We start from the raw sequence: 22,246 nt of genomic DNA, 5'->3' as shown, positions 1-22,246 counted from the left end.
AGCCTGATTTGGAGGATTCAGAGGAAATGAAAGAGCCTCTGAAATTTCCTCTGGAAGAGGAAAAACCTCCTAAAGCCGAGCTCAAACCATTACCACCATCCCTGAAATATGTATTTCTGGGAGAAGGTGACACTTTTCCAGTGATCATAAGCTCTGCTTTAGATCCACAGGAAGAGGAAGCACTTATTCAAGTGCTAAGGACACACAAAACAGCTCTTGGGTAGTCTATAGGTGACCTTAAGGGCATAAGCCCAGCTAGATGCATGCACAAAATCTTATTGGAGGATAATGCGAAACCAGTGGTTCAACCACAGAGGCGGCTAAATCCGACCATGAAAGAAGTGGTGCAGAAAGAGGTCACCAAATTACTGGAGGCTGGGATTATTTATCCTATTTCTGACAGCCTCTGGGTGAGCCCTGTCCAAGTTGTCCCCAAAAAGGGAGGCATGACGGTGGTTCATAATGAAAAGAATGAACTGGTTCCTACAAGAACAGTTACAGGGTGGCGCATGTGTATTGACTACAGAAGGCTCAATACAGCCACCAGAAAGGATCATTTTCCTTTACCATTCATAGACCAGATGCTAGAAAGACTGGCAGGTCATGATTATTACTGCTTTTTGGATGGCTACTCAGGCTATAACCAGATTGCAGTAGATCTCCAGGATCAAGAGAAAACAGCATTCACATGTCCATCTGGAGTGTTTGCTTATAGAAGGATGCCATTTGGGCTGTGTAATGCGCCTGCAACCTTTCACAGATGCATGCTCTCTATTTTCTCTAATATGGTGGAAAAATTTCTGGAAGTCTTCATGGATGACTTCTCAGTATATGGAGACTCATTCAGCTCCTGTCTTGATCACCTGAAACTAGTTCTGAAAGGATGCCAAGAGACCAACCTGGTTTTAAACTGGGAAAAATGTCACTTTATGGTGACTGAAGGGATTGTCCTTGGGCATAAAATTTCAAACAAGGGAATAGAGGTGGATCAAGCAAAAATAGAGGTAATTGAAAAATTACCACCACCTGCCAATGTTAAGGCAATCAGAAGCTTTCTGGGGCATGCAGGATTCTATAGGAGGTTTATAAAGGATTTTTCAAAAATCGCAAAACCTCTGAGCAATCTGCTAGCTGCTGACACACCATTTGTGTTTGACACAGAGTGTCTGCAGGCGTTTGAAACGCTGAAAGCCAAGCTAGTCACAGCACCAGTTATTTCTGCACCAGATTGGACAGTACCATTTGAGCTAATGTGTGATGCTAGTGATCACGCCATTGGTGCAGTGCTGGGGCAGAGGCATGACAAGCTTCTGCACGTCATTTATTATGCTAGCCGCATTTTAAATAATGCCCAGAAAAATTACACAACCACAGAAAAAGAATTGCTTGCAGTGGTTTATGCCATTGATAAGTTTAGATCATACTTGGTAGGATTAAAGGTGACTGTGTATACTGACCATGCTGCTCTCAAATATCTACTCACAAAGCAGGATTCAAAACCCAGGCTCATAAGATGGGTGTTGCTTCTGCAAGAGTTTGGTATAGATATAAGAGACAGAAAGGGGACAGAGAACCAAGTGGCTGATCATCTGTCCCGGATAGAGCCAGTAGAAGGGGCGTCCCTCCCCTCTCCTGAGATCTCTGAGACTTTTTCGGATGAGCATTTATTTGCCATTCAGGAAACACCATGGTTTGCAGACATTGCAAACTATAAAGCTGCAAGGTTCATACCCAAAGAGTACAACAGGCAACAAAAGAAAAAATTAATTACTGATGCAAAGTACTACTTGTGGGATGAACCCTATCTCTTTAAGAGATGTGCAGACGGAATAATCCGGAGATGTGTGCCTAGAGAAGAAGCACAGAGGATCCTATGGCATTGCCATGGATCACAATATGGAGGCCATTTCGGAGGTGAGCGAACAGCCACCAAGGTCCTCCAATGTGGCTTCTATTGGCCCACACTCTATAAAGATTCCCGAGAGTTCGTACATAACTGTGACAGTTGCCAAAGAGCTGGTAATCTGCCTCATGGTTACGCCATGCCTCAACAAGGAATCTTGGAGATTGAGTTGTTTGACGTATGGGGAATTGACTTCATGGGACCTTTTCCACCATCATACTCAAACACTTATATTCTGGTGGCTGTTGACTACGTATCAAAATGGGTAGAGGCCATTGCCACACCCATCAATGATACTAAAACAGTGCTGAAGTTCCTCCAGAAACATATCTTCAGCAGGTTTGGGGTCCCTAGAGTACTAATCAGTGATGGGGGCACTCACTTCTGCAACAAACAGCTTTACTCTGCCATGGTCCGGTATGGGATTCGCCACAAGGTGGCGACTCCATATCATCCACAGACTAATGGACAAGCTGAAGTCTCTAACAGAGAGCTAAAAAGAATCCTAGAACAGACTGTAAGTACCCGTAGAAAGGATTGGGCAAGAAGCTTGGATGATGCTCTGTGGGCATACAGAACAGCATTCAAAACTCCTATAGGGACTTCCCCATACCAACTTGTGTATGGTAAGGCATGTCACCTGCCCGTGGAACTGGAACATAAAGCCTACTGGGCAACCAGATTCCTAAATTTTGATGCCAAATTAGCTTGAGAAAAAAGATTGCTCCAGCTAAATGAACTAGAGGAATTCAGATGCACTACTTTCGAAAATGCCAAGCTTTATAAAGAAAAATAAAAAAAATGGCATGACAGGAAGCTGTCATCTAGAATCTTTGAACCAGAACAAAAGGTTCTGTTGTTTAACTCTAGGCTCAGGCTATTCCCCGAGAAACTGAAGTCCCGGTGGAGGGGACAATATGTGATTACAAGTGTATCACCATATGGTTATGTGGAGCTTCAAGATATTGATTCTGATAAGAAGTTCATTGTTAATGGACAGAGAATCAAGCACTATCTTGAAGGCAATGTTGAGCAAGAGTGCTCAAGGCTGAAACTAGATTAAAGCTCAGCAAGGTCCAGCTAAAGACAATAAAGAAGCGCTTGTTGGGAGGCAACCCAGCCATGGGGCATCACTTCCTCTAAGCATTTTGCCCTATTCTTGATTTTATTTGTTTATATAAAGTTCATTGATCCTAAGGTAAAGAGTCAATTGTATAAGTTCACAGGGTTATAGAAGGATTCTGCACGCAAAACAGAGAAAAAGAGCTCACTGGCAAGAAAACGCCAGTAAAAGTCTGTTTTGGGCGTTCAACGCCCAACAGAAGCATCCACTGGGCGTTGAACGCCAGTAAGGATAGCCATCTGGGCATTGAACGCCAGAAAGAAGCTCTTTCTGGGCGTTTAACGCCAGATTTACAGCGTTCTGGGCGTTCAGAAAAACGCCCAGTAACAAAGGACTTCCGGGAGTTCAACGCCAGAAATAAGCAGCAGCTGGGCGTTGAACGCCCAGGAGAAGCAGCATTTGGGCGTTGAACGCCCAAAACATGCAGCGTTTGGGTGTTCAAATGCCAGGATGGTGGGGAGGAGGTAAATTCGTTTTTTTTCATATTTTTCATCTTAATCCTAATTTTCATGTTCCAATTCATGATTTCTTGCATAAACATGTTAAGAACCCTGATTTCTAAAATCCCTAATTTCTAAAAACCCTTCTTTAAAAATATTAAATGTATCTTAATCCATAAGCACAAATCCTTTTTTTTTCAATCCAACTCAACTCTTTTTTAAAATTTTCAAAACAAATCTCTCTCTTTTCATTCAAAAATCTTTTCAACTATGCAATATCTTTTTCAAATATCCATACTATCTTTTTCAAAATTCCAAATCTATCTTTTTTAAATATTTTTCATATCTTTTGTTATCATATTTTTTTTCTAAAAATCATATCTTCTATCTTATCTTTCTCCCTATTTTTCGAAAACCCACCCCCTCTCCCTTTAAATATGGGTTCGGCTTCCCTCCCCTCCCATTTACCATTGCACCTAGCTCTCCTTCTCTCCCTCTCCTTTCTTTTCTTTTTGCTTGATGACAAGCAAACCTCTAAGTTTGGTGTGCTTATTCGTGATCACTAAGATCAAGGCTCCTAAAGGAAAACAACCCACTCCAAGAGGCAAGAAAGAAAGAGTTCCAAAACCACTTTGGAATCAAGGGAAGTTCTTAACTAAAGAACATTCAGACCATTATTACAAAATAATGGGTCTAAGATCAGTGATCCCGGAAGCTAGATTCGAGCTGAAAGAAGACAAATATCCGGAGATCCAGGAGCAAATTCGAATCAGGAACTGGGAGATCCTAGCTAATCCTGAATCGAAAGTGGGAAGGAATATGGTCCAGGAGTTCTATGCTAATATGTGGCATACAGACAGGCAAAGACTATCTGGATCTGCTATCTATGACTATCAGACCTTGGTCAGAGGAAAGATTGTTCATACCCATCCTGACAAGATCAGGGAGATCTTAAAGCTACCTCAGCTGAAAGATGATCCAGACTCCTTCAATAGGAGAATGATGAGAACAGACAAGGGCCTGGATAATATTCTAGAGGATATATGTATCCCTGGAGCCAGGTGGACCACCAGCACGAAGGGTGTTCCAAATCAACTCAAAAGAGATGATCTCAAACCAGTCGCTAGAGGATGGCTGGATTTCATTGGGCATTCTCTGCTGCCCACTAGCAACCATTCTGAAGTCACTATTAGAAGAGCAGTGATGATCCATTGCATCATGATGGGAAAAGAAGTGGAAGTTCATCAACTGATTTCAACTGAATTTTACAAAATTGCAAACAAAAATTCCAAAGATGCCAGGTTGGCTTATCCAAGCTTGATTTCTATGCTCTGCAAGGACGCTGGAGTAAGGATGGGAATAACTGAGTATATCTCAATTGAGCAACCAATCACCAAAGCATCAATGGAAAAACAACAAGCACAGGATGACCCCATCAAGAAGAAAACACAGGAATTTCTCCCAGAAATCCCTCAATATGAATACTGGGAGTATCTTGAAACATCAGTTACCAAGATGCAAGAAGCTATGGAACAAATAATGAAAGAACATACGGAACAAAGTAGCATTCTTTGCTATTTGATTAAAGAACAGGAGGAGCAAGGGCGCGACTTAAGGGAATTGAAGCGCCAGAAATTATCTCTTGAAGGACCAAGCACCCCGCAGATTAGAGGAATATCCACTCCCCAGAACAAAGGTTGTTAAATTCCAATCTTAGCCTTAACTCTGTGATAACTGTTCTTATTCTAGTTTTACCTTAGGAGTCATATAGTAGTAATTAGTATCTATATTTTTGATTTTATCTCCAATTAAGCTATAATTTAATTTTCTCATCATCATCAAACATGAATAAAATAGAAGAATTTCTTTAGAATAAGAGGCAATAATTTTCGAGTTTTTAATAAGAACATTCTAATTATTTACATATGGTGGCAATGCTTTCTGTCTTCTGAATGAATGCTTGAACAGTGCATATGTCTTTTGAATTTGATGTTTAAGACTGTTAAATATGTTGGCTCTTGAAAGAATGATGAACATGAGACATGTTATTGATAATCTGAAAAATCATAAGAATGATTCTTGAAGCATGAAAAAGCAGCAAAGAACAAAGCTTGCAGAAAAAAAAATTATAGAAAGAAAAAGAAAAATCAAGCAGAAAAAGCCAATAACCCTTAAAACCAAAAGGCAAGGGTAAATAAAAAGGATCCCAAGGCTTTGAGCATCAGTGGATAGGAGGGCCTAAAGGAATAAAATCCCGACCTAAGCGGCTAAAATAAGCTGTCCCTAACCATGTGCTTGTGGCGTGAAGGTGTCAAGTGAAAACTTGAGACTGAGCAGTTAAAGTCAAGGTCCAAAGCAAAAAGAAGAGTGTGCTTAAGAACCCTGGACACCTCTAATTGGGGACTTTAGCAAAGCTGAGTCACAATCTGAAAAGGTTCAACCAATTATGTGTCTGTGGCATTTATGTATCCGGTGGTAATACTGGAAAACAAAGTGCTTAGGGCCACGGCCAAGACTCATAAAGTAGCTGTGTTCAAGAATCAACATACTAAACTAGGAGAATCAATATCACTATCTGAATTCTGAGTTCCTATAGATGCCAATCACTCTGAGCTTCAATGGATAAAGTGAGATGCCAAAACTGTTCAGAAGCAAAAAGCTACTAGTCCCGCTCATCTAATTAGAATCTGAGCTTCACTCAAAAACTCTGAGATATTATTGCTTCTTAAATTATTTGTATTCTATTTTATTTATCTAGTTGCTTGAGGACAAGCAACAGTTTAAGTTTGGTGTTGTGATGAGCGGATATTTTATACGCTTTTTGGGGTTAATTTCATATAGTTTTTAGTGTGTTTTAGTTAGTTTTTAGTTTATTTTCAGTAGCTTTTAGGAAAAATTCATATTTCTAGACTTTACTATGAGTTTGTGTGTTTTTCTATGATTTCAGGTATTTTCTGGCTGAAATCGAGGGAGCTGAGCAAAAATCTGATTCAGGCTGAAAAAGGACTACTGATGCTGTTGGATTCTGACCTCCCTGCACTCAAAATGGATTTTCTGGAGCTACAGAACTTCAAATGGCGCGCTTCTAATTGCGTTGGAAAGGAGACATCCAGGGCTTTCCGGTAATATATAATAGTTTATACTTTGCTCAAGGATAGATGATGTAAACTGGCGTTCAACGCCAGTTCCATGCTGCTGTCTGGCGTCCAGCGCCAGAAACAAGTTAGGAGTTGGAGTTCAACGCCAGAATTGGATCCGAAGCTGGCGTTGAACGCCCAAAACAGCCCTATGCACGTGAGAAGCTTTAGTCTCAGCCCCAGCACACACCAAGTGGGCCCCAGAAGTGGATTTCTGCACCATCTATCATAGTTTACTCATTTTCTGTAAACCTAGGTTACTAGTTTAGTATTTAAACAACTTTTGGAGATTTATTTTGTATCTCATGACATTTTTAGATCTGAACTTTGTACCTTTTGACGGCATGAGTCTCTAAACTCCATTGTTGGGGGTGAGGAGCTCTGCTGTGCCTCGATGAGTTAATGCCAGTATTTCTGTTTTCTATTCAATCATGTTTGTTCCTATCTAAGATATTCATTTGTGCCTTATTATGATGAATGTGATGACCCGTGACACTCATCACCATTCTCAACCTATGAATGTGTGCCTGACAACCACCTCTGTTCTACATTAGATTGAATGAGTATCTCTTAGATTCCTTAATCGGAATCTCCGTGGTATAAGCTAGAATCCATTGGCAGCATCCTTGAGAATCCGAAAAGTCTAAACCTTATCTGTGGTATTCCTAGTAGGATTCTGGGATTGGATGACTATAACGAGCTTGAAACTTGCGAGTGCTGGGCGTAGTGACAGACGCAAAAGGATAGCGAATCATATTCTGGTATGATCGAGAACCTACAGATGATTAGCCGTGCGGTGACAGCACACCTGGACCATTTTCACTGAAAGGAAGGATGGTAGCCATTGACAACGGTGATCCTCCAACACACAGCTTGCCATAGGAGGGACGTGCGTGCGTGAAGAAGAAGATAGAGAGAAAGCAGAGATTCAAAAGGCAAAGCATCTCTAAAACTCCAACATATTCTCATTTACTGCATAACAAGTAACCTTTAATTCATGCTCTCTTGTTCATTTGCAAGTCAATTGATAGCCACTAATTAATATCCTGACTAAGAGTTGCAAGATAACCATAGCTTGCTTCAAGCCAACAATCTCCGTGGGATCGACCCTTACTCACGTAAGGTATTACTTGGACGACCCAGTGCACTTGCTGGTTAGTTGTGCGGAATTACATAGTGTGAAGTAATTTTCGTGCATCAAGTGTCATCATTGAAGTTCACATTTCCTAAAACACAATTAGGACCAAACTCATAGCCAAAGTGAGAATTCATAGTGGAAAAACAAAATAAATCTAACAAAAAACTAGAAACAAGCAAAATACAAACCTATTCACACTATTCACATATATACAATAACCAATAACATAACACCACTGCAATTCCCCGGCAACGGTGCCATTTTGATGATTGGACTTTTGTGTGGTCTAGAATTCACAATTGAAGTCTCGTTGTAAAGTATAGCTTCTAAACCAACAATAATCCTTTCATGCAAAAATTTGGTTGTTACAAGTAACAAACCCCTAAATTTATAAACCGAAGTATTGAACCTCGGGTCGTTCTCCCTAGGAATTGAAAACAAGTGTTCTTGTTATTGGTTATGAGTTGTATATTTTGGGGTTTTTGATGAGAAACATGAAAAGTAAATGGAAATAAAATTCAAATAACAAAAAGTCTTGGCAAGGTTTGGTGGTCAAGGATCTCTATCCCTATCACTAACCACAACATGAGAATTGGCAAGGATCAACCCCATTAAGTCATCCTATAACTAATAAAGGAAAGTCAAATGAGCTATGTCAATCCAAGTCCATAAGTCCTAGTTCTCCACCAATTCAATTAGTGAGATCTAGAGTTAATGGCTCCCAATCGTCAATCACTTAGACATTAGTAACTCAAGAGTTCCCAAGTTACCTCCACAAGCTAAGAGCATTAAAATCTACTCTAACATCTTCTCAAGCATTACTTGGAAGGAAAAAGAATAAAGTATAGTAAATCAACAACAAGAATAAAATATAACAACAACTAATTGCAAAGAATTAACAACAACAACTAAAAGAAGCACAATTATTATGAATTACCTCAACTTGAATTGAAAGAAAAGAGAAGGAACAAGAGTAGATCTACAACAAAATATAGAAGCAACATAAAGGAAATTACAACAAAAGAATAGAAGAAGATGATTGCAACAACAAAGAATTAAGAAGAAAAAGTAGAGGGAAGCATGAATGAAAACCTAGATCTAAGAACTAATCCTAATACTAATTCCTAATCCTAGAGAGAAGTGAGAGCTTCTCTCTCTAAAAAGTAACTTTTCCTCCCAAACTAATCTAAAATAAACTAATGATCAGAAGTATCTTAATTCCCTTTCAATCCTTGGCTTAAATAGCATCAGAAATAAGTTAGATTGGGCCCACAAGGCTTCTAAAATCGCTGGCCATGAGTTGCATTAAGTGAATTGTGTGCATCCATCGGCACGTACGCGTACCGTGCGCGTGCGCGCCCCTATGCGAAACTTAACCATGGCAAATCTTATATCATTTCGAATCCCCGCATGTTAGCTTTCCAACGCAACTGGAACTGCATCATTTGGACCTCTGTAGCTCAAGTTATGGTCGATTTAGTGCGAAGAGGTCGGCTTGATAGCTTTTGCGATTCCTTCATTTCTTCATGAATTCTCCATTTATACATGCTTTTTCTTCATTCCCTTGATCCAATATTTGCCTCCTAAATCTGAAATCACTTAACAAACATATCAAGGCATCTAATGGAATCAAGGTGAATTGAATTTAGCTACTTTAAGACCTAAAAGCATGTTTTCACTCTTAAGCACAATTAAAGGAGAAGTTATAAAACCATGCTATTTCATTGAATAAGTGTGAGGAGAAGATGATAAAACCCCCTAAATTCAATACAAGATAAACCCTACAAATGGGGTTTATCAAGGATATCATCAAATCTTGGGTCTTGTTGCTTTATCCTCTCTTTGTAGCTCCGGGTGGAGCTCATTTGCTTCACCATCAACATCCTATCTATGTTGGAGGGGCTATAGTCAATGGCTTTCCCCCTAACATAACTCAGATAGCCATAAGTTTGCCCTGGTTGTGGCACTGCATTGGCATAGAATTCTCTGACCAAACTCTCTACCACCTTCCTTGGTGGGTTGCACAATAGTGCCCATCCTCTGTTGTTGATCTCCCTATTGATCTCAGGATGTTCATTCCTCCCAAGTTGGAAGCCAACCTCCGGAATGATTTGCCTCTCACTCACCCAACCATAAAATTGGTTTTGGTTGAATGATGAGAAGAACTTGTATTCATTGTAGCTTGAGGATCCGGAAGTTGGTTCCTTGGTCTTTCTCTTCTTTGATGAGGAAGCTCTTGGTGGTGCCATGGGAGTGGAAAAAATTTTGAAAGGTTGAAGAAAAATTAAAGAAGAGGTAAAGAATGGAGAGCATAGCAAGGGTTTGCTGTACAACACCAAAATTAGGATTTGATTGTCCCTAATCAAGTAGAAGAAAGGAAGAAGTAAGGGAACAAAAAGAAGAGGAAGTGCAGAGGTTTGGGTGTGAAGTTGGGTTTGAAGTGTGGAGGGAATTAGAGGGTTAAGTAGCTTTTATAAGAGAAAGAGTAGTCTGGAGGGTGGGGAAGGTGGGAAGTAAAAACAATTAATTGTTTTCCCACTTAGGAGTGGCGCCTAGCGTGGGGTGAGGCACCAATCCTTGCCTTTTTGCTTTCTTCAGATGTTGAGTTCCAAACTGCAAGTACACTTTGACTCCTTGCTTGATGAACTATCAATCATGTGGGTCCCACCTCTTCTGAAATTGAAAACCGAAAACCCCATCAGTAATGACAAAAAAGAATCCTTCACATTCCCTATATTATGAGTCAATTAAATTGCAATTGATGAGTGTCCCTTGGGATACCAAACTTAATCTCATTGCATCTAATAAATTGGTTTCATCATTGGGTTTTAATATGTTCATAAGGGTGGAATAGATTTACTTCTTTCACATTCCTTTTCTTCCAATCCCTTCGTACACATCAAAACCACCTTTTATGCACCCACCAATTTATTAAATGCTTTCAAACTTGAATCGTGTTGGGTTCGCTATGTGAACTTCTTATGGTGATGGCCATACCAAACTTAATCTCTGGGCTTACTTTCAAAATTAATTTATTCAGGTGGTTGTAAGCCTGAATTAAGTGGGATAGTGGCCACACCAAACTTAGCTCTTTAGCTAGTTCTTAGTAAGTGATTATGCAACCTTGTACTCCCAGTAAACAAAAGAGAATAAACTAAAGAACTATCAACTGAGAGACTGAAATTAAAACTACCTAACTTAACAGTCATAAACTACTTTTAGAAAGTAAGAAATTAAAAAGGATACAGAGTGTTGGGGTGCCTCTCAACTAGCGCTTCTTTATCATCACTAGCTTGACATTCCTCATTCTTTAGTTGAGATTGTAGCTCACTCTCTGCTCATCCAGTGAGTCTCCTAAGTAATGCTTGAGTCTACGGCCATTTACAGTGAAAGTTCTCTGTGTCTTGTCCTCCATGAGCTCTACATGTCCATAGGGAGACACCTTGAGGATGGTGAAGGGTCCAAACCATCGAGACTTAAGCTTCCCTGGGAAGAACTTGAGCCTTGAATTGTATAGCAGCACTTTCTGACCTTCTGTGAACTCTCTCCTTGCTATCTTTTGATCATGCCATTTTTTTGTGTTTTCTTTGTAAATTTTGGCATTCTCATAAGCTTGATTTCTGAATTCTTCCAGTTCGTTGAGTTGCATTAGCCTTCTCTCCCCAGCAGCTTGATGGTCAAAATTTAATATTTTTAGAGCCCAAAATGCTCTATGTTCAAGCTCAACTGGTAAGTGACAAGCATTTCCAAACACCAATTGGTATGTAGACATCCCAATAGGTGTCTTTATGGAGGGTAGAATCTTGCTAGAAACTTGTTCACAACCTCATTGATGCACCACTATTTCGTGGTACATTTTGTACTTAATTGAGTGGATTTTATCCACTAAACTCACACTTATTCATATAATTCACATGTTTTACATTTTCCTTCCTAATTTTGTGCTATGATTGAAAACATGCTTCTTTGGCCTTAAATTTGCTAATTTTAATCCTCTCTTATTACCATTCGATGTCGTGATATGTTTGTTAAGTGTTTTCAGGGTTAATAGGGCAGGAATGGCTTAGAGGATAGAAAGGAAGCATGCAAAAGTGGAAGGAATACAAGAATTGAAGGAATTGCTAAGCTGTCAAGCCTGAAATTTAGATTTCTGTCTTTGTTTAATTTAGTTTCTCTTCTACTTTTATTTGTATTAGCATTCTAGTTTTTATTTCCTCTTGTTACTATGAATTCTCACCCCTTTGGCTATGAGTTTGGTAACAATTATGTTGTAGGAAATGAAAGCTACAATGGGAACATGCATCAAGGCTGGGACAATCAAAGATGGGAGGAGCCACAAGGATTTGATCAACCCTTGTGACATCTAACCTCCACTAATTTACTATGAGCAAGAGCCATTCCAAGGTGCGTACCAAAACAATAGCTATGGTGGGCCCCCTTGTAGTTACCAACAAGCCCCACCATATGCCTATGAACCCCCTCCTCAACATAGCTTTGAACCACCATACTCACAAGCCACCTACTACCAAACACCCTCATATGATCCTAACCCTTATCCCTCATACCAATTACCTTATGAACCATATGAACCATATATGGAGCCACCCCAATTCCAACCTAATTACTTCCAAGAACCACCACCTCCATACACACCTTGTCCATATCCATCAACCCAAGAGGCATATGATCCTAATTATGCAATCTAAGCGGAACAAGTGTCAAGAGATCATCTCAAGGAAACACTGGATCAATTTCAAGCAACCCTTCATCAATTGGAGCAAGTGGGAAACCGGAAATCACACGAAACTCTCATGGCTAAAGAATCTCCACTTGAGAACAATGGATTGAAGTGTGTTGTGCAACAAGTGGAAAAGATGGAGAGTGTTGAACCACCACACCCTTATTACGATGAACCACCCTTATATCATGAACCCTTCCTCCCAAGCAATGAACCTTTATATCGACCCCAATCTTTAATGCATGACACTCTTGGTGTTCTTCTTTAATTGCAAAGAAAGATGCAAAGGGAAGAACTAGAATTCACGGCTACCTTGACCGAGGTAGTAAATCGATTAGCTTTCCAATATTTGGACACTCAAGGAACTCCCATGGCTACATGTGGAGAATCAATAGAAGAGCGTAGCATGAAGGAGACACTAGAAACTCTGGTGGACAATGAGGAACATGATTTTGTATTGGAACAAGTGGAGGAAGCCGTAATAGTCGAAGAGGAAGAAGTGGTCGAAGACTTAGGAGATGTCGAACCTCCATGGAAATCTAGAGTTGTAGAGTATTCCTCCAATAAGATTGAAATTGATGTCAAGGAGGCTAGTGCACAACCTCCATGGCATATTTCTTATGAAGAATTGGATGGGATAGATCAAGAAGCAAGTTCCCTTGGTGATGATGATCATGAATCTAGTCTTCCTAGTGATGAAGCTACATCCGAAAATGAACTCCTTGGGTATGAAAAATCTACTTTGAGTAAGTTTGAGAATGATGTGGAAGTGGAAGTCATTCGGAAAGGATGGACGGGAGTTGAGTTTGCTTTGTCAAGATCGTTGGAGACTTCTCTACCTAGGTTGCCATCTAGTCCTCCACTTGAGTTGGTAAAACTTATCTCTATTCACTTTACTGTCCCACTTGAGTATGGTATTCTTGAAACGGATGGTCAACTTAGGAGGCTTTGTGGCATTAAGTGTAAGAGAAGGATGTTTAGTGGTTGAAGTTGCAAATCAAGGCTCATCAAGCTTGATATTTCAAGAGTTAGATGTAACGGCTCAACTGGTGATAATTTGGTTAGATCTAAAAGAAGAGTTTGGTACTACATTGAGAATTCAGACTGCTTGCCACCCGGTTGGGACAATGGTGATCCACTTCAAGACGGGTGTAGAAACAAGATTTGGGATCCGCGAATATATGAGGATCAATTTTGGGAGTTCAGAGCTTGTGAAGAACTCCATCAAAGCTTGGGGAATTTACTTGGTATTGATAGAGCTTATTGGGAATCCAAGCATTAGTGGCAGTTTCAAGATGAGTTCAAGCTCAAGCCACCATGACAAGGAGCTCACCAAATGTCCAACTTAAGGACAATAACTAAAAGTGCTAGGTGGGAGACAACCCACCATGGTATGATCCTCTTTTTTATTAGTTTTAATTTATTTCTGTCAGTCTTAATTTCCAGTTCTGCATATTTACTTTTATTTTGCATTACAAAAAAAAAAAGAGGGAATCGACACGCAAGCGTCTACGACGCGCACGCGTTGTATGTGTATGCACAAATGAACAGAGAGTTGCGCGAGAGCCGAGCGGGAGGGGTGCTAGGCGCATAGCCAGACCCACGCGTCTGCAATTTTGCCAATTCACGCGTAAGCATCAGCGATGCGTACACATGGAATGAAATATCGGCGTAGTAAGGTAATTGAATAGAGAGATGGGCTGCCACTGTGCTGGAATCACGCATCAGTGTGCACTTTTGGCCACCCACGTGTACGCGTGATGCACACGGGCGCGTTGCACCCTGTTTTTCATTTCTTACTTCTTTCTCTCTCCTTTCTCCTTCTTTCCTCCTCTTTTCTTACTTTCTTCTTCTTCTTCATTTCTCTAACTTCTCATCCTTATTCTCTTTCATTCTATTTTCCTTATTGTATTTTCATACTTCCACTCATTGCATTTTAATTTTGTGCTTGTTTTTATTTTCTTTTCTAAATTTGATACTTTTTCTTCGGTGTTGAATTTTCTTGCTCAACTGTTGAATATCTCTTGCATTATTCCAGTGCTTCATGACTTGTTTTATTCTGATTTGGTATTATTATTCATAAGTCAATGCTAATCTTTTATGATACTTGCATTCCATTTGCATTGATATGCACTTATACTATCTTGCATTACCAACACTCTTTTCCCCATTGTTGCAACTTTTGCACTATTGATATGCCATTTGCTTCTACTATTTTCTCACTTGCATATTATAGCTACCATGTAGCTGAGACCCTCATTATTTGGCATTAACCCACTCATATTTTATTTGTTTTCTTATCTTTATTTCTGGGTTACTTTTCTTCCCTTCTCTCTTCTTTCAGGATGGCCACCGAGAAGGAAAAGGAAGAACTTTTATATGGGGTGACAAACAAGTCCTTACACACATTCTTTGGAGGCACCCATCCACTTGCACATCTTAGCATGCACCGAGGACGGTGCAACTTTTAAGTGTGGGGAGGTTGATACCGACTTCCATGGGTTAGTTATTCCTGTTTCAACACCAATGTTTAATTTTTCTTGTTAAATTAGTTGTTGCATTTACATGTTTGATTGCATGTTTGTTTAATTTTGTGCATGTTCTTCTACCACTACTTGGTTGGAGTGATAAGTTCTTTTTCAAGACCCTTTTTATAGCATTTCACTAATTTAAATTAAAACTTTTTTGTTAAACTTGTTTGAAGATTGTAATTTGGAACATAGTTTATAGCTAAGAACACACAACCTGTGAGATTTTGAGCTTAATTATATGGTTACATTATTTAACCATGATTTATATTCTTGTGTGTTTTCTTCTCTATGATTGCAATCTATAGTTTGTTCCATTCTATATGTCCATTGTTTAGTATATATTCATGCATACATATGATTGAGGCCATCAATTGTTATTAGCTCACTTATCCCAAATAGCCTACCATTTCATTTGCCTTTATTTGTCACTTTGAGCCTTTTTAACCCCCAATTGTTTTATATTACCACATCACTAGCCTTAAGTGGAAAAATAATTAATTACCCCAATTGAATCTTTGGTTAGCTTAAGATAGAGAGTGTGTGTCAACTAAGTGTGGGGAAATGTGGGAACTTGGGTTGATGAGAATGTATTGTGTTTTTACTGACAAATATTGGAAATTTGGGTGCTTACTCATGTGAAATCAGAAAAACCATATGCATTGATATATTATATTTTCGTTTATGATAAATAAAAAAAGAAAAAAAAGAGAAAAGAAAAGAAATAAATGAATAGGGAATAAAAGTCACCCCAATGTTAAGTTCAATAAAAAGATCAATGCATATGTGATGAAATTAAAGAAAATTTGATACATAAGTATGTGAAATATACAAAAGAGGAATTTTGGGTAGCTAGGCATGATTTTAGAATTATATAGAGTATGCGTGTGTGTTAGTTGAGAATTTAGGTTAGTCAAAGATTCAAAGTATAAGTCACTTGGCCATACATGTATCCTCACCCTTACCATAGCCCCATTACAACCTTAAAAAACCCTCATGATGTTTGTATTTGTACATTAAATATTTATTGATTGGTTAGATGAAGAACAAAGTTTTAGAAAGCATGACTAGAGGAGATTAGAGTGAATTAACACTAGATACTTGAGCGATTAGAGTGCATATACACTTCCAGTAAAGGTTCAATCCTTGATTCTGTGTTCCCGGCTTTCATGAACTATCTTCTTACAAGTTTACTTGTCTCTTATTGTATGATTTGAATTAGTGGAATCCAGTTTATGTTTGTCTTGGAGAATTTGTTTACTTTTAACCAAGTAGGCAGAAGTATTTTTGCATGTAATTGCATTCATATAGATAGGTCGCATTTCATAAATTCCACCATTCCTCTTCACTCTTTTAGCTATCTTGAGCTTAGCACGAGGACATGCTAATGTCTAAGTGTGGGGAGATTTGATGCACCACTATTTCGTGGTACATTTTGTACTTAATTGAGTGGATTTTATCCACTAAACTCACACTTATTCATAAAATTCGCATGTTTTACATTTTCCTTCCTAATTTTGTGCTATGATTGAAAACATGCTTCTTTGGCCTTAAATTTGCTAATTTTAATCCTCTCTTATTACCATTCGATGCCGTGATATGTTTGTTAAGTGTTTTTAGGGTTTATAGGGCAGAATAGCTTAGAGGATGGAAAGGAAGCATGCAAAAGTAGAAGGAATACAAGAAATTGAAGGAATTGCTAAGCTGTCAAGCCTGACCTCTTCGTACTAAATTGATCATAACTTGAGCTACAAAGGTCCAAATGAAGCGGTTCTAGTTGCGTTGGAAAGCTAACGTCAGGGGCTTCAAAATGATATGCAATTTACCGTAGTTTCCATGCAGGTAAGTGACGCGCACACGTGCATCACGCGTACGCGTGACCTTGCAAAAGTTCAGCGACACGTACGTGTGGGTGACACGTACGCGTGATAGAGCCACATGCTACATGTATCAGAAAATGCTGGGGGCGATTTCTGGGCTATTTTTTGCCCAATTCCAAGTCCAAAAACACAGATTAGAGACTGCCGAGTGGAGGAATCTGGAGACAACATTCATTCACATAATTTTAGGATTTAGATGTAGTTTTCTAGAGAGAGGCTCTCTCCTCTCTCTAGGTTTTAAGGTTCTTAGCTTTAATTCTTCTCAAATTTAGATTTCTATTTCACTTTGATTTTGTTTTCTTCTACTCTTATTAGTTCTAGCACTTTAGTTTATCTATTTCTCTTGTTGGTTTATTTATTTTCCCAATTTAATTTATGAACTCTTCATGTTAGATTTGATTTTCTATTTAATGCAATTTAAGGTATTTCATATTTAGGATTGCTTTCTTCAATTTATGTTATTGATACTTTCAATTGGTTGTTTGTATTTTATTATCTCTTATTACTTTTCTATGCTTTTATGTTGTGCCTTCCAAGTGTTTGATAAAATGCTTGGTTGGATTTTAAATTAGCTTTTTATGTTCTTAGCTTAGATTGAGTAATTAGAGACTCTTGAATTGTCAAGGTCTCTTGTTGATTGACAATTGAAAGTTGCTAGTTGATTTGAATTCCACTAAATCTAGTTTTTCCTTAGGAGTTGACTAGGACTTGAGGAATCAAATTAATTTATCCACTTAACTTTCCTTCATAGTTAGAGGTTGACTAAGTGGAGCAATAGATGATTCTTGTCACAATTGATGATGATAATAAGGATAGAATTCTAATTATCAATCCTTGCTAGGACTTTTCTTAATTGTCAGTTTATTTCCGTGTCATTTAAATTCCTTATTCAACTTTTTAAAAACCCAAAAAGATACAATTCCATAACCAATAATAAATACACCTCCCTGTAATTCCTTGAGAGATGACTCGAGGTTTGAATACTTCAGTTATTATTTTTATTGGGGTTTGTTACTTGTGACAACCAAATTTTTTTTTGCATGAAAGGATTATTTGTTGGTTTAGAAACTATACTAGCAACGAGAATTCATTGAGGAATTCTAAACCGTCAAAAATCCGTTCATCACTTATCCCAAGTGGTCAAGCTCTCCTTGGGAAATGCTTCCAACCACTTTGCTGCCTTATCTCTGAGAGAAAAAGGGAACAAAAGTAGTCTGTAGGTGTCAGGGTGTACACCATTGGACTTTACAGTGTCACAAATACTCAAGAATGTAGTGAGATGTTGGTTTGGGTCCTCTTGGGCACCCCCTCTATATGAACAATTATTCTGGACAAGTGTGATGAATTGAGGTTTCAACTCAAAGTTGTTAGCATGAATCGTTGGCTTTAGAATGCTGCTGCCATAGTTTCCAGGATTTGGGTTGATATAAGAGCCTAAAACTCTCCTCTCTTGCCCAACATGATTGCCAGCATCTTCTCCAACATGGTTATGCACCTCTTCCTCCATAGTAGCTCCCAGATCTTCCTCCACTACTTCCTTTCCAACTATGCCTTTGCCTCTTGCTTCCCTCCTTAATCTAAGGAAGGACCTCTCAGGTTCACTATCGAAAGAGGATGAAGTTTCTCCCCTTCTACTTGTCATACATTCAACTAACAGCAAGCAGAGGACAAGTGAAGGAAACACTCTTGTTAAGACTGGTGGTTAGTTTGGTTGGTGCAATTAATCAAACAGTTAATAGAGAAAAGAGAAAAGATGGAAATATGAACAATGAATAGCTAAAATGATCAAAATAAAAGAATGAGAAAATTGATGAACTAAAAAAAATTAACAAGGTAACTAAAAGTGCTTAACCTAGCTACCCATCAATCTAATCATTGTGAAATTCAAACTAATCCCCGGCAACGGCGCCATAAAACTTGATGACCGGAATTCACTCCCCATATAAAATGAATCCGTTCTTTGGCAAGCGCACTAAAAATATCGTCAAGTAATAACCCACTAGGAGTGGGATCGTATCCACATAGATTGGTAGATTTGAGCAATTTTAATCAATGGGTGAATCAGTCAAGCTGAGCAATATAGAGTGTGATTACAGAATTGTAAATGAGCAGGAATGTAAATGACTCAAAAGTAAAGAGAAGCAGTAAAGTGCAGAAAAGAAAATGCCAAGAATGTAAAGTGCAGAAACATAAATGACTTAATTGTAAATGTGAATGGGGAATAACAGAATGTAAAGAAAGCTATAAAGAATGTGGAAGATGAGAATAGGGGAAATTCATTGAGATCAGGAGATGTTGTTCTCTTTGGATTAACTCCAGCTCATCTCATCTTCAATCATGCAACTCATTGACCTTTTGGCAATCATGATTGATTGAGCCCCAATTCCTTGGTGACTCAATCTCTCAAATCTTGATAATCAGCCAATTCCTTGGTCTAATTGTTCATGAAGAGAGATATGCTTGGTCCCTGATTATACCACACATCCTCATAGATCCAAATAGTAGGTGGATTATATGTCACCATATCCAATCACCAAAACCCAGATCTACTCAAGTGTGAGAAGGGATTTCAAGCATGGTTTCATGTTTCCTTTTCCAAGGTTCCCATGAAACCCATTTTGCATTCAACCTCTTTCCCAAGATGATTGAACACTAGCATTAAAACGAAATTTCTTCTAGCAAATCAAAGAGAAGATGAAGAGAAGAAGAAATTCACTATCATTAATCCATCAAGTACAATAGAGCTCCCTCTCTTAATGAGAGGGAATTTAGCTACTTATAGCTTAAGAGAAAAATACAAGAGATGGAAGAGATGACGTGAAAAGTAAATCTAACTATACTTCAACAATACTACCACTCAACAACCCCTTCTCAATACTTTCAAGGGTTATTAATACTACTCCTAGCACTAGAATTAAGAAAAATACAAAAGAGAAAAGAAAATTACAACTAGAGGGAAAGAGAAACTCCAAAAACGTGACTCTCTAGGCTTGGCGTGTGACTGGCGCTTGAGTGGCGTGCCATGCCTAGCCACTGATTTTGGCTTGGCACGCCACACCCAGCTCCCCAAGTGGCATGCTTGATAAACCCCTATTTTATGATTCATCTTGTGCTCTGATGAGTGGATAATTTATACGCTTTTTGGTATTGTTTTTACATAGTTTTTAGTATGATTTGATTAGTTTTTAGTATCTTTTTATTAGTTTTTAATTAAAAATTACATTTCTGGACTTTACTATAAATTTGTGTATTTTTCTGTGATTTCAAGTAATTTCTGGCTGAAATTGAGGGACTTGAGCAAAAATCATATTCAAAGGCTGAAGAAGGACTGCAGATGCTGTTGGATTCTGACCTCCCTGCACTCAAAGTGGATTTTCTGGAGCTACAGGAGTCTAAATGGCGCGCTCTCAATTGCGTTGGAAAGTAGACATCCAGGGCTTTCCAGAAATATATAATAGTTCATACTTTGCCCGAGTTTAGACGACGCAAACTGGCGTTCAACGCCAGCTCTCTGCCCTATTCTGGAGTTAAACACCAGAAACAGGTTGCAAAGCAGAGTAAAACGCCAGAAACAAGTTACAAACTGGTGTTTAACTCCAAGGAAGACGTCTACATATGAAAGCTTCAATGATCAGCCCAAGCACACACCAAGTGGGCCCGGAAGTGGATTTCTACATCATTACTTATCTTTGTAAACCCTAGTAACTAGTTTAGTATAAATAGAACTTTTTACTATTGTTTTTACAATCTGGGGATCTTTTGTTAATCTTTAGATCATTTTGTACACGTTTAGGGGGCTGGCCATTCGGCCATGCTTGGACCTTGCTCTTATGTATTTTCAACGGTAGAGTTTCTACACACTATAAATTAAGGTGTGGAGCTCTGCTGCTCCTCATGAATTAATGCAAAGTACTATTATTTTTCTATTCAACTCAAGCCTATTTCTTCTCTAAGATATTCATTTGCACACAAGAACATGATGAATGTGATGATTATGTGACGCTCATCACCATTCTCACTTATGAACGCGTGCCTGACAAACACTTCTGTTCTACATGAAAGCAAGCTTGAATGCATATCTCATAGCCTCCTGATCGTGAGATCAGAGTCTTTGTGGTATAGGCTAGAATTATTGGCGGCCATTCTTGAGATCCGGAAAGTATAAACCTTGTCTGTGGTATTCCGAGTAGGATCTGGGAAGGGATGGCTGTGACGAGCTTCAAACTCGCGAGTGCTGGGCGTAGTGACAGACGCAAAAGGATTACTGAATCCTATTCCAGTATGATCGAGAACCGACAGATGATTAGCCGTGCGGTGATAGTGCATTTTGGGATCGACCCTTACTCATGTAAGGTTTATTACTTGGACGACCCAGTGCACTTGCTGGTTAGTTGTGCGAAGTTGTGACAAAGAACTAAGATTATGAACATGCGTATTAAGTCTTTAACGCCGTTACCAAGGAATGAACAATCACGATTTCGTGCACCAAGTTTTTGGCACTGTTGCTGGGGAGGGAACGAACAACAATTTCGCATTTGTTTCCGGCAACAACAGTGCCAAGTTTTTGGTCCGGCAACAACACCAAGTTTTTTGCGCCGTTGCCGGGGATTGTTCGAGTTTGGACAACTGACGGCTCATCTTGTTGCTCAGATTAGGTAATTTTATTTTATTTTTAAGCTTTTTATTTCTTATTTTAAAAAAATACAAAAAAATTTTCTTCTTTTTCGTTCTTCCCAAAATAATTTTCGAAAAAAATATAGAAAAAAATTAATAAAATCATAAAAACCAAAAATTTGATGTTTCTTGTTTGAGTCTAGTGTTAATTTTTAAGTTTGGTATCAATTGCATCTTTTTAAGTTTTCTTTAAATTTTCGAAAACCCATGCATGATGTTCTTCATGATCTTCAAGTTGTTCTTGATGATCTTCTTTGTTTGATCTTTGTATTTTCATGTTTTGTGTCTTTTCTTATTTTTCATATGCATTTTCAATTTGTTAGTGTCTAAAGTTTGAAAATTTCTATGTTTGGTGTCTTGCATGTTTTTCTTTTCTTGAAAATTTTTCAAAATAAGTTCTTGATGTTCATCATGATCTTCAAAGTGTTCTTGGTGTTCATCTTGATATTCATAGTGTTCTTGTATGCATTCGTTGTTTTGATCTTGAATTCTCATGTTTTGAGTCTTTTCATTGTTTTTCTCTTTCATCATTAAAAATTCAAAAATCAAAAAAATATCTTTCCCTTTTTCTTCTCATAAAATTCGAATATTTGAGTTGACTTTTTCAAAAATTTTTTAAATCTAGTTGTTTCTTATGAGTCAAATCAAATTTTCAATTAAAAATTTTTTTATCTTTTTCAAAAAT

Source organism: Arachis hypogaea, chromosome 13 (genome assembly GCF_003086295.3).
Source record: "Arachis hypogaea cultivar Tifrunner chromosome 13, arahy.Tifrunner.gnm2.J5K5, whole genome shotgun sequence".
Lineage (NCBI taxonomy): Eukaryota > Viridiplantae > Streptophyta > Magnoliopsida > Fabales > Fabaceae > Arachis > Arachis hypogaea.
Note: the sequence above shows the minus strand (reverse complement) of the source record.